Source organism: Notothenia rossii (genome assembly GCF_949606895.1).
Source record: "Notothenia rossii genome assembly, chromosome: 8".
In the NCBI taxonomy this organism is placed as follows: Eukaryota; Metazoa; Chordata; class Actinopteri; order Perciformes; family Nototheniidae; genus Notothenia; species Notothenia rossii.
The window spans coordinates 60397864-60410898 of NC_136906.1; the positions used below are offsets into that span (position 1 = coordinate 60397864).

At 41.8% G+C, this 13035-nt stretch overlaps 2 protein-coding genes across 2 annotated transcripts in view; one reads left to right on the forward strand and one right to left on the reverse strand.

Annotated features, from left to right (window-relative positions):
• Positions 1–5662, reverse strand: part of runx2b (RUNX family transcription factor 2b) — a 164331-nt gene extending 158669 nt beyond the window's left edge. Inside the window, exon 1 of the mRNA XM_079643108.1 lies at positions 4281–5662. The gene's annotated coding sequence lies outside the window, so the exon portion shown is untranslated. The remainder of the gene's footprint in view (positions 1–4280) is intronic.
• Positions 1–13035, forward strand: part of opn8a (opsin 8, group member a) — a gene marked incomplete at both ends in the record, with an annotated part of 98026 nt that overhangs the window by 56282 nt on the left and 28709 nt on the right. The gene's annotated exons all lie outside the window — the stretch shown is intronic.

Consider the following 13035-nt stretch of genomic DNA (forward strand, 5'->3'; position numbering starts at 1 on the left):
CCACTCTTGAAGTGAGGTTTTGTTTCGTTCTTTATTTAGTGTGATAGTGTTATTTCCCGTATGCGTTTAGACTCCTTTTTTAGAGACCTCCTTTAGTTGGTTATTTGTCAACCTGTGCCCTTTTGGCTCTTTTGTTTGTTTCAGGCTGCTTGCCTGCCATTTTGTTCACCTGTTGTGCATTAAAACAGCTTATAACTTTTAACTATCCCATTCTGGTTGTGTTGCTTCCCTTTGACTCCCCTAGCTCAGAAGGGAACGTAACACATAGCCTTCCTCAGGCAGTGTGTTTGTACCGGGGACAGGAGACCCCCACTTGATGAGAAACTGTAATAAATGATCGGGGGATCCCTCCGGAGTGGAGTCATGACGGCTGGATCTGAATTATGTTTTTGTATTTGGCGGTTTGTGTCCCAGCTGTCGATCAGCTGTGTGCAGCGTCTCAACTGCAGCCTGTGCATCTCAACCCCCCCCCCCCCCCCAGCAACTCTATATCCACCAGTTAAAGGAAATACAACTAATGTGTTGTGTTATATTAGCTGTACAATTTACCACATATGGTGCTCTTAGTTTCCATACCTCCTGTGTTTTACGAGCGACTTATCAAGTCTTGGCAAACGGCATAAAACACGATTAAACATGTAGGCTATTAAACATATATACATTTTTATATATATTTTTGTGTGCACTGAGGAGTCTCAAACAGGCGTTGGTTAAATCATTTTAAGATTAGCTTTAATCAATGTTTGAAAATGAATTCTTCATATATGATAAATGAGAGGTAACATTTTATTTATGGTATTATTTCCACATATTTCTCTCCATTCTTCCTTCTGCCAACGGTGTCGCAGTTTCTCGTCCCTCCCGTTTTTGTGCTTAGTGCGTACGCATGGGTTAGAGTTTGCGTGGAGGACCGCACGTTTTCCCGTCACATTTTATTTATGGTATTATTTCCACATATTTCTCTCCATTCTTCTTTTTGCCAACGGTGTCACAGTTTCTCGTCCCTCCCGTTTTTGTGCTTAGTGCGTGCGCATGGGTTAGAGTTTGCGTGGAGGGCCGCACGTTTTCCCGTCAAGTTAGTATTTTATAAATCGCAAACATTGCGTATAAACTGCCGTACGCCATTTTTGAGCGTATATCCCTTTATAAATGAGGCCCCAGGTCACATCTGCAATGCGAGCGTGGCTTTATCGAAGAAGGGTAATTGAGGAGCGGCATTTCAAAACAGTGCACAAACGCTACGAGACGGAATTCCCTCCTAATTCTGCCCTATGCTCCCAAAAGGTGAGGGACAGGGACCTGAAAGAACAGCTAAATGCACAGCAGTCCATTTTCACCAGGCCCAACAACAAGAGCAAGGCTGCTACCATAGCATCTTATGGAATGCCATTTAAGCCAAAATTAAATAAATAAACATAAATAATTAAATAAATACATATATATATACATATATATATATAAATATGCCTATGAAATACATTCTGAAATAAATAAACAAGGCAATAAATATGTATACATGTACATTTAAATATTTTTTTATTTATTTCATGGGACTTTTATTTCATAATGACATATTTATTTATTTCAAGATACTTTTATTTCATAATGACACATTTATTTATTTCAAGAGACTTTGATTTCATAATGACATGTTTATTTTTTTCAGAGGACTTTTATTTCATAATGACACATTTATTTATTTCAGAGAACTTGTATTTCATAATGACACATTTATTTATTTCAGGGGACTTGTATTTCATAATGCCACATTTCCATTTCTTATATGCAAATGAGCGGGGCGTGGTTAGCTCACAGATCCAGACCAAAGCAACAGCACCACAACACTGACTCAATAGCTCTTGTTTCACACTCCAGTACTCTTAACTCTTAAGCCGGGGCCGAAATCGCGTCATTTGCAGGAAACAACTTCTAAGGAACCTTAATATACTATGAATATGTTATATCCATATAACGGGAAAAAACTCATTTAACTGATCTTTTTCATTTTCTTTTTTAAAAAAAACACACAATGCTAACAGTGAGCCTCTGAATTAGCCCCGAGCTAAAAATGCTAACCTATTATTGCACCGAAAATCACTCCTAGCTCCCTTATTACTTACCCTAGCTGCACATCCAACACATCATTTAGGATCGTAAAGACACAGAATCTAACGGTGCCCACCTCAACACTGAAAGATACAAACTCGCGACGTTATCAACAAAAAAGTACATCAAAATATGTGGCGCTAGGTAGCCTACAACGCTAACATGGCTTACCTTGGTTTTGTCTGGTCAAAACTGGTCTTCAATGGCATTAAAACGATAAAAACGATGCTGTAGTTAATCCATAGGTTAATATCCAATGTGACTGTGTCCCCTTTGAAATGTCCTGATAATCTATAAGCAATAAAACTGTAATTCCGTTTTCAAATATCAGAGCAGGCCATTCCTACGCTCTGTAGCAAGATTGAATGCGCGAAGACGCCACCTTTTTTTTTTTTACATGAGTGTGTGCGGGACGATTTCCCTTTGATTCTATTGGCTCTAACGGTCAGAAAGAGATGTCACCTGTCAAAATCGAAGAAGGGGGGCCAGAGATAAGGAAAATCCACCCAAATGGCCCCAGAAGAGGTTTTTTTTGCTAAATCTGTCTAAAAAGGTCAAATATCACTTTTTTTCTATCAATCTTGATACAGGGTACTTATTATATGTTGTACTTTGGATTCCTAAAGCTTTTAGTCTATTAATCCATCATCCAAGGTTAGTTTTCACTATAAGTACAAAATATGTTTTGGACGGACACTATAATTTACAGTTTTTTACCATGTTCAATCTGAATTTTCTTTCAAATAAAAAACATCTATATTGATTCTGACTTTTCTACATCCAACTCACAGGTTTATCATTACTTTGAGAAAAAAGATTATTAATTTAACCCTTTTAGAAGGGAAGATATGGTCATTTGTTCTGGGAATGTCATTTTCGAGCCTGAAACCTGAAAAACAGGCTTGAGGCTTAAGAATTAAGTGGTTTGCAAACTGCCAATAAACCAAATTGGTTCCGGTTCAAGAACCGTTCTTGTGTTTTTCTGGTGCTTAACTGGTTCTTCTCTGGTTAACTGGTTAATAGTCAATATTTGTCAGTAGCTGATCCTCACTCTCCTTACCACATACACGGTGTCACATAAGTAAGCTGGCTTCTTCCTCACTCTTGAAGGATAACGCCTAAGCTCACTGTTGTCGTCTTCTGGCTCTTTTACCACAGGTATAGATACTGGACTAACATTAGTATCCCGTTTAATTTTGTTCTGCACCTCGAAGTCATCATCAGAGACGGTTTCTGTTTGTGTTTCTCTTTATGAATTGGTCTTGGTCAAGTCTAGAGTTTTGCACTTTTCTTGCACTGTGAGGGAAATGCAGGACTATGTTTGTCAACAAAAATTCCCTTTTCACACCTTGAGTCCAGTTTATTTTTGTCTTGCTTATAGGCATAGCACACTGACCCAAACATGTGCATTCTGGACAGGTTAGGCCGTCTAACTGTCAACGTAAATTAAGGTGTCTGTTTTGTGCGGTTGTTAAAGCATCTATTCCTTACTACAGCTGCTGTCTGTACTGCATGGGTCCGCATGCTCATTTTCCATAAGCATGCACCTGGCCATGTCAAAAAGTGTGCGCCAATTCCACTCAGCAGTGCCATTTTGATGTTGGGAATACGGTGCTGACTTTTCATGTCTTATCTTATTACTGCATAGTAATGCTTGGTAATGTTTCCCTGTGAACTCTGTGCCATTGTCTGACCTGATACATTTTACTTTCCCGTATGGGGCAGTATCGGCCAGAAATCTCCCCGTTGCTTGCACTGTGTCACTTTTGTTTTTAATAAAATACACAAACACTGCACTGGAGTAATCGTCTGTGAATGATAAAGCATACTTAAAGCCCTCTCTGGATTGTGGATATATTGGTCCTGCTATATCTTTGTTCACCAACTCTAGAGCTACTTTGGCTCTTACATCAGGCTTCCTGTTCCTGGTTTGGGTAAACTTCCCTTTAGTGCATACATCACAATGTGGAGGTTTGTTTACCTTACCCTTAACTGACATGCCATTAACAACATTCTGTAACTTCTGAATATCATCATAATTACAGTGTCCTAGGATCTTATGACATGTCTGTAAATCATAACACTTGTTGCATTGGTCATCACATTCATCATTTACTGTGTTCAAGTAAATAGTAAATAAAGTCTGTTCAATTCATAAATGGGAAAATGTGTACCTTCTTTGTGTTGCAGGACGTCTTTGCCCTGCTTGAAGGTTACCGTTGCTCCATTGGTAGTAGCTGCTTTCACAGAAAAAAATTATTGCGGGTGCGATGGGATGTACAACGCCTTCTTCAGAGTTGTTTTGTGTCTTATCCCCATGCTGTCCACCATAATAACAACAGCGTCCCCTCTTCCTTCTGCTACACCATTGCACCTGGTACCATCAACTAATTCCACACAGTGGGATTCAGCCTGGAAGTCATCATCAAACCTCTTGAATTTTGTTACATCCGTGACGATATGTGAAGTCGCCCCTGTGTCCACCATCAGTCCTCTCTCGGTGATACTGCCCCCTGGCTGGACCTTGTTGTCCACTTCGTTGACTCGGAAAGCATACTCCTCGCCAGTCGTTTCATCTGAAGCTTTCCGCGCGTCGTCGCCCTCCCGTCGCTGCTTCCGCCTGCATTCTGCATCCCGATGCGTGTTGCTTTTACAATGACTGCACCACAGCTTACGTTGGCACGTTCTGGCCTTGTGTCCACTCAGGCCGCATCTGTAACAAACAATGTCCGCACACTTGGTTCCTTTATCCCATGCTCTTGGTACAGAGGGTCGTCTTGCTCTCAACTGCTCCAACGCCCTCATGATTTTGTCCTCTGGTGGATGTGTGCGCATTCACTCAGTGTCCTCATAGCTGTGGAGCTTAGTTTTAAATTAAGCAAAAAGTATTGTCTCGTCAATTTGTATGATGTGTATGGCGAATGGTTTAAATTATTCTGGCAGTCCCTTCAAAACCATTGCTACAAGAAGCCCATCACTTAATTTCTCCTCTGCGTTTCTCAAAGCGGTGATGGCGGTCTCTACACGTATTATATACTCCGTCACACTTTCACTGCTTGACTTCAGGAGTGATATCAGTGCAGTATATAGGCTGATAATAAGTGGCTTACCTGTGCCAGCATAATAGTCTCTTAAAATGTTCAATGCCTGCCGACCATTATCCGCCGCCTCCCTCATTACAAGGGACAAACTTTTGTCATCCATAAATTGGATAAGCTCTGTATAAGCCTCTTCATTTTTCCCTTCATCGTCCGCCTCTTCATCTTCTTCAATTATGTCCGTAGGACTCCTTAAAATAGTATTCTTCAGTCCCTGTAAGCGAAGATGGCCTAAGAATTTAGTCTCCCACAGTTCATAGTTCTTTTCATCCCCGTCAAACACTAGCCGAGACCAGCGGCTACTGGAACCTGCGCCCAACCTGCTCATGGCGTTAGCTTAGCTTGCTAATCCACTACACGTGTTACGTTGCGACTTTCCATCGGTGGACAAACGGCGGAAATACTTATTTGGGTGTCTCTGGGCCCATAACCTGTTAGCAGAGTAAGCATTACGTTCATTGCTGTTTAGCATCCAAATAAGCGTAGGAATAACGAAGCATCCGACACAGTGGCATTTCATTCAACGGGCACTCCCATTGGAGGCGTGGCTTTATTTATACCCTTCATTGAACTTTAACCTGGTTTGCTATTGGCTTCCAGTCATGCACAACAAATCACAAACACAAATTGGTAACACATTTCCCTGAATCTTAACACTAAGGGAGTGCATGTACGTGGACACGTTGTGCCTCTCCACCTCTGTTCCTTACTTCTTACTTGCTACCCTTTTCCCTCCACCTATCCTAAGGGAGTGCATGTATTGTACGTAGACACGTTATGCCTCTCCACCTCTGTTCCTTACTTCTTACTTGCTACCCCTTAGGGTTTACTTTGACCGAGATGCGCCGGCCCGTGCCTTGCCTTGGACTTCTACACAACGGCTCATATCTTGGTGGACTGAGTGGAGAAGTTCAGGAGATATTCTCCCTAAATTTGTGATTAGATTCAGCTCCTAGATTTACTGCTATAGGCCAGGGGAGGTGGGTACTGTAGGCTAGGGAAGGCTAAGCCTTCCCAAATATTTCTGTCACTGCATCCTGGTAAAATGAAAATATAATGTATAATGCTTGTGTCTTTGACATTAGCGCTGCTATGCAGCCACCTGTGCCCTGTAGGCCTACTACGAAGCCAGTTCAACATATCCCGGATATGTTTGAGCTATCTTAACTAACCCTAACAAACGAGATCTCGCTAAGCGGTCATACGACGCTGGTTAATATCAACTCGGTAAATCAAGCCAGGGTTTCTCTCACCAGCTGAGAGCGCGTTCACGTGAAAGGGGTGGGGTTAGAAACATTTGACCAATCACAAACAGGGACAAGTGTACTGACAACGCAGCGTCATACTTCATTAATGAAATTAAACTAATATTAGACAAATATGAATTTTAAACATCCATGACTTAAACATATAATCCAGGATACAAGCCACATAGTTGCACCTGCAAGGTGAATATAGAACAACTGGTTAAAAAATAAATAAACTACAGAGTGTTTGAAAGCATAACAGTTTTATGATATCAGTCCCCCATCTAAGACACGAGTGGATCTGACTTTAATTTGAGTTGAGTGTTTCGTCAACCCAATGTGTTGCTTAAAATAATACTTCTGCATACAGTACTCTATGTGACACTGTAAGTGTTGCACAGCCAGATACGGCTCGAGAAGCTGACTCAGATAAGGAAATATATGATATATTATGATATTATATGATCGATGATCTGATTGATGATGTGATATGAATGATAAGTGCGACACGTCGGCGTCTTCTCTGCATACGGCAGTTTAAACTATTTCCTTTATCCTGTAATATGACTTGATAGATTTAAACTCCGCACACTGAGCTCTGATTGATAAGCAGGTGGTGCTTTCACTGAGTTGATCTCTTTTCTATACGCCGGAGGCGGGCAGCGTCAGGTAAAAAAAAGTGATTTAGCCTTCCCAAACCTGAGCCTCACGTGCCGCCTATGCTATAGGTTTAGACTGTCTTAGACACCTTACTTCTTCCTTCTGTCTGTCTTTACCTGTGTACTCTCATGTTCCGAATAACCCAGCTTCCCCCAAATTTATTTTTGTTGTCTATCAACGCCGGGATCCTGAGTCCTGGATCTGAGCCCTGGACTTCGAGTCGTGGCTGAACCTGTCACTGTGCGCCTGCCTGACTCTCATCATACTACTTCCCTGATGGCTCCCACAGGATTTTTGACATCCTTGTGGATTCATCTTCTTATTATAGACACATGCATTTCCAAACATTTGGTCTACCTATGTTGTAAATGTATTGTCCCTACAAATATAATCAAATTATGTGGGAAACACTGGATAATAATAATAATAATAATAATAATAATAATAATAATTATCTTTTAATTTGTTATTATTATAATTTTTTAATCATCTCGCGACCCCCACTTTGGGAACCCCTGCGTTAGATTGTTGTCTAGCAATTAACATATATCACCTATTCTAATGGCTGGTGATGGTGCTGCCCCTCTTCAGTGTTGGGCAAGTTACTTCCAAAATGTAATACAGTACATATTACTTATAACTGTAAGTAGGCCTAATAAGTTACATTACAATATTACTGTCTCGGAAATGTAATGAGTTACACTACTTTTTTATTGCTTTTGAGTTACTTTACCAAAATAACCGCAAAAGAATGGCAAGGTATTTCAAATGCTAAAATGTAGTTTAGTGCAGCTCATTATACATCCAGTGAAGGGCAATGTGGTATAGCGTAACAACTGCATGCCATTAAGGCTACTAACAACTTTTATTACGCAGCTTAGTTGAATACTCGATTCTGATTGTAAATTCTTAACATGTGACACATTGTTAATACAGTAGTACAGACCACTGTCAGGGACTATAATGAAGGTTGCTAAGGAGGATCAAGAAAGAGAAAGGAAAAGAGGTTAAAAGACGGAGTGCTGGACGTTAGATAAATCACCAGAAGAAGGCAGAGAGGAAGTAAACAATAACAGGAACACGGAATGGGCTCTGTTGTTTGTTTAGTATATGGCCGTGTAATAAGCAGGATAATGTGCAGCGAGGCGGTCATTATGGGGAAAAGAACAATGTTTCTCTGGTGTTGGAATGTCTCACGATGTTAGTGAATTCTTAAAAAACAAAACACCATTTCATTTCGGGTTAAAATGTGTGAGAATTGTAACGCAAATTTCATTAGAACCTGTTGGAGCGCCACCCAATGGTGGTGGTGGAAGGTTCACCTCTGCTCCGCGCTGTCCGTTGATGAGTGGTCAGTTAAAGGAAGAAGGATTCAAACACCGGGATAAAGGATAAAACAACAATCTGTTTTAATGGTAAAAGCAACAGTACAAAATACAGAGTACTCTGGACTCAAGTTCTACCACCGTGTGACATACGTACCATGACAGCCAGTCAGAACAAGAGTCCCGAGCATGAATATTGGACAGCTTACATACAGTTTCTGGGGGAGGAGTTGTGTCGGTTGCTCCTCCCTTCATATTTCTAATTGGTTGCTTCACTCCTGGGCGGGCCCTAGACAGTGAATTGGTAGTTCTCCATTGACCGGTTTCACTTCTGGGCGAGCCCTAGGCAGCGAATCATATTACGTCACATGGGGGAGCAACTTTCTCGGGCTTGTTCTCTGCCCAATCCGCGGTAGTAGTTTGTAGTTGGTTTGAGTGGTTGTGATTTAGTGAGCTGGTATTTTTTCGGTAATTTTACATTGCATTTCACCATTTGTAATCATGGTGAGCTGGAGTTTGTGCAGGTCGGTAACGCGAGATACGGCTGATACTTGCGCATTAGTTTCTGGTATGGATCAGTATCAACAGTCCTGCCAGTAACGTTAGTATATAATCAATACTACTTTAGTTATAGCCTGATATATGATTGCTAACTTTACAATGTTGTGATGTGACTGACGTTAGCTAGTCACTCATCAAGACAGCTGCTCTGTTTTCCACTGGTTCTCCACACACCAAAGCTCCATTTCTCTCCGATGGCCGTTATTTTTTCTAATCCTTGGCTGCTCCTGGTCTCTTGGAAGCATAGCAGGCTCATAATTATAATCATATGCATTCGAATATATATTTTCAACCTCTTCTGTGTCAAAACTATTATTGTGACCCATGTTTATTCATACGTTAGACCGGCCGCTCTCCCCCATGTTACGTCACACACGGGAGGTCATGTGCAGAGGCTTTTTTATGTGGAAGTAAAAATGTCTTACTAAAACGACGCCAGATGTCACTGTAGTGTATATTTCTGTATATTTTTGGGAAAATCTAGTGTATTCATCATTTTCCTACACATTTATTCACTGGTGTCTCTAACCTGCAAGTTGCTCTTTAAGGCCCTGACACACCAAGCAGTCACCAGAGAACTCGCCGACGCCGACTGTTGCGTCGCCATATGTCGCACTGGAACACACCGCAAAGACTTCAGCCGAGCACGTACGAACTGCGCATGCGTGAGTGGCAATAACTCTCCTTACCAGCAGGTGGCGGTAGTGTGTATTCGTGATTCAAAAGAGGCAACAACCAGAAGACAGAGAAGAAGAACAGACTGCGTGATCTAAACAAACAACAAATAGCGTGTGCGTTCCACTTTCACTCTCGTCCATCGAAAACATGTTTTGTGCGGTACTGGAGCTATCAGCCATTGGAGTGTTGCTTGTGGAAGACATTCTCAAGCAACCGTTTTGCTTCTCATGCACTGATTCGCTAGCTGAACAGCCAATCAGAGTGATTTCTTTGTGCGTCGGCTATGAAAGGCCAAATAAGGCGTGTCACGACACACCAAATTGAGTTTGGGCGACAGGGCACGCTTTGTCGTCCGACTAACGAAAACGGCCGATTTCGACCTGGTGTGTCAGGGCCTTTAGGCAGTTAGAGTTCCCATAAAAAAAATATGATAGACATCTGGCGTGTGATGAATCCCTCCAGAAAAGATTACTCTTTTTTCTCAGGTAGGCATAAATCCTTTTCTAGGATAGATTTTCTCTTTGCGTCCAAAGATCTATTTCATAATGTTCTAACGGTTTTCTATATACCAGGTACATGGACAGATCACAAACCCATCAACTGTCACGCTTAGGGCTGTCCCCACTAGAGCTCCCAGATGGCGTTTTAACTCCTCGCTGCTGCGTGACGAAACATACAATTCTCAGTTTGAGACCAGCAGTGGTGGATTTAGGATTGTAGGAGATCCGGGGCTTAGCCCAGGAGTTGTTGGGGGGAGGGGTGCAGGGGTAAAGTGCCCGGGAAGATTTTTTTTTTAAATATTGAAGTTAAAAGCATCAATCTGGTGCACTTTGAGAGCAACATTAACCCTACCTTAATAATACCTTAAAGCGGACAAAAAGCACTGGAGAACACTTATTCATTAACACCCTTTAATGAAGAAAACTAATGCCTTAACTCACTCAAACAGTAATTTACTTATTTTGGTGAAACAAATGTGCGTAGAGTTTTAAAGGATGCGGATAGTCTCACCTTGATTCTGGCGCATTGCTTATTGTTTTATAGATCTATTCTCATTCACCATATTTGTTTGTGACGTAAAGAGTGTAAGAGTCACGTTTCTGAATCGGACACTCTGAGTGGATGCAGTCACAGCCAATCGGAGTCTGATTCAGAGGGTTGCCTGTCAGTTCCGTTGCCTGTCAGTTCCGTTGCTATGGTTCCGTTGTTATGTGTACTGAAGCGAGAGCCGGTATAATTCCACGCGCGAAAACAAATACAAAATTGGAGTATGTTATTTTAGTGTCTTATAGGTAGACTGAGGTATGAAGGGTTAACGTTACATCTAAGGATAATTGTTTGTTATGTTCTGTATATATACTAACATATAAGGGTATACTTAGTGTGGTTACTCCATGTTTACTAGCTATAACATTAACGTTACATCATTATTTTTCACTTCTTACTCAGTCAGCCAGAGTACAGATATCACCATTAGATTCACAAACCTGAAACATCATTGTTGTCAGCTTCTGATACTGCTGCTGCTGCTGCAGCAGCTTTTGGCGCCTGCTTCGATGAAAATAACTTTCTAATATCCATAACTTTATAGGCTATTAGCTTAAAACTCGTCAGGCACTAGGAAGGATCACTTCTTCTTCAGGGCAAGGAAGGCTACGCAGTACGCAGGCTAATGTCCCGCAGCGGCTGCCTCTCTGGTGGAGTTTTTCGACAAAAAAAAAAGTTTTGAATTTTTTGAATTTTTTTTTTTTTAAGTGAAACATCCGGAGCTTTTCAGAAAACATCCGGGGCTTGAGCCCAAGTAGCCACCCCCTAGCGCCGCCACTGGAGACTAACCTCCGCGAGTTTCTGGGGTTCAACAAGGGGTCAGTGTCTGACCCGAGATTTTTGTGAGAGGCAACAATGGGCTTTATTAGAAGCAACACCACTCTGCACGCATCCACCCGAAACAAGGAACGTGCAGCTAAATTGGAAGCATTAGAACGAAAGTATTATGCTCTCGATGCTAACTTACAACACCATTACAGCGATGCTGTTGCGCTCAAAAAGACCTGATGAAAAAATAAATGAATTCTCTCCTCAGACGCCGTTCAGAATTTCTTATGCATAGAACCAGACAGACTTACTACTTCCACTCTGCCAGACCTAGCCACCTGCTGGCTTTGAGGCTTCGGACCAATGAACATTTTGCTGATATTTTGTGTTAAATGTATAGATGGCACTGTTCTAACCGATCCCAAGAGCGTGAACACCACCTTAGTTTCTTTCTACAAGGATCTGTAAAGTTCGGAGAGTGGCTTTGTCCAATCTGCATGCGATGATTTTTAAAATAATATCCAAATGGAGTCTCTTTCTGTCAGCGAGTCTGAAAATCTGAATGCCCCCATCACACACCAAGAAATTAGGAGAGCAGTAATGGACATGCATAAGGGCAGGTCGTCAGGCCCAGATGGTATTCCACCCAAATTCTGTCTCACCTTTCGGCCCTTGCTCAGCCCCTTGCTTGTAGAGATGATATTATCTTCTATTAAGGAGGGTTCATTTTTGAGAGACGTCAACAGTGCCCTGTTATCCTTGCTTCTTAAAAAAGGCAAGGATCCGACAGACTGTACTAGTTACAGGCCCCTTCCTCTCACTCTTAAACACTAACGTAAAGATCTATGCCAAAGTGCTGGCTAGGCGCCTTCAGTCTCACATGACGAATCTAGTGTAGCGATCAGACAAGCTTTATAAAAATCCAGGCTAGCCGCTGACAACGTAAGGAGGCTATTACACATCATAGATGGGGCCCAAAATCTACCTTCCCCAGCGGCAGTTCTCTCACTTGATGCGATGAAGGCCTTCAACCGCCTAAGATGGCCATTTTTGTGGTCGGTACTCGGGGCAATGGGCTTGGTGACCCTTTTATTGACATGCTCAAGGTGCTATATGAAAATCCATCAGCTATGGTGCTTATAGGCAATGTATGCTCCCCATCTTTTGCTATCTCGAGAGGATCAAGGCAAGGCTGTGCACTAAGCCCCTTGCTAATGCTATCTGCACTGTCACTTGAGCCGCTTGCACAGACCATTCGTTAGTCACCCACGTTATCCCCAATCTCTATTAATGGTACGCATCATCATCTTTCGTTATATGCTGATGGTGTGCTATTGTATTTGGGCAATGCTGTACAATGTATCCCAAGAATACTGTCTATTGTCAATCGATATGGTCAGCTTTCTGGGTTTAAGATAAATTGGCAGAAATCTGCTTTGATGCCACTGAACCAGGCAATGATCGATGCACCTGTCCCTCCATCTATCCCAGTTGCCAAAACTGTTACATACCTGGGGATAGACGTTTTTCCTTCGATTCAGACAA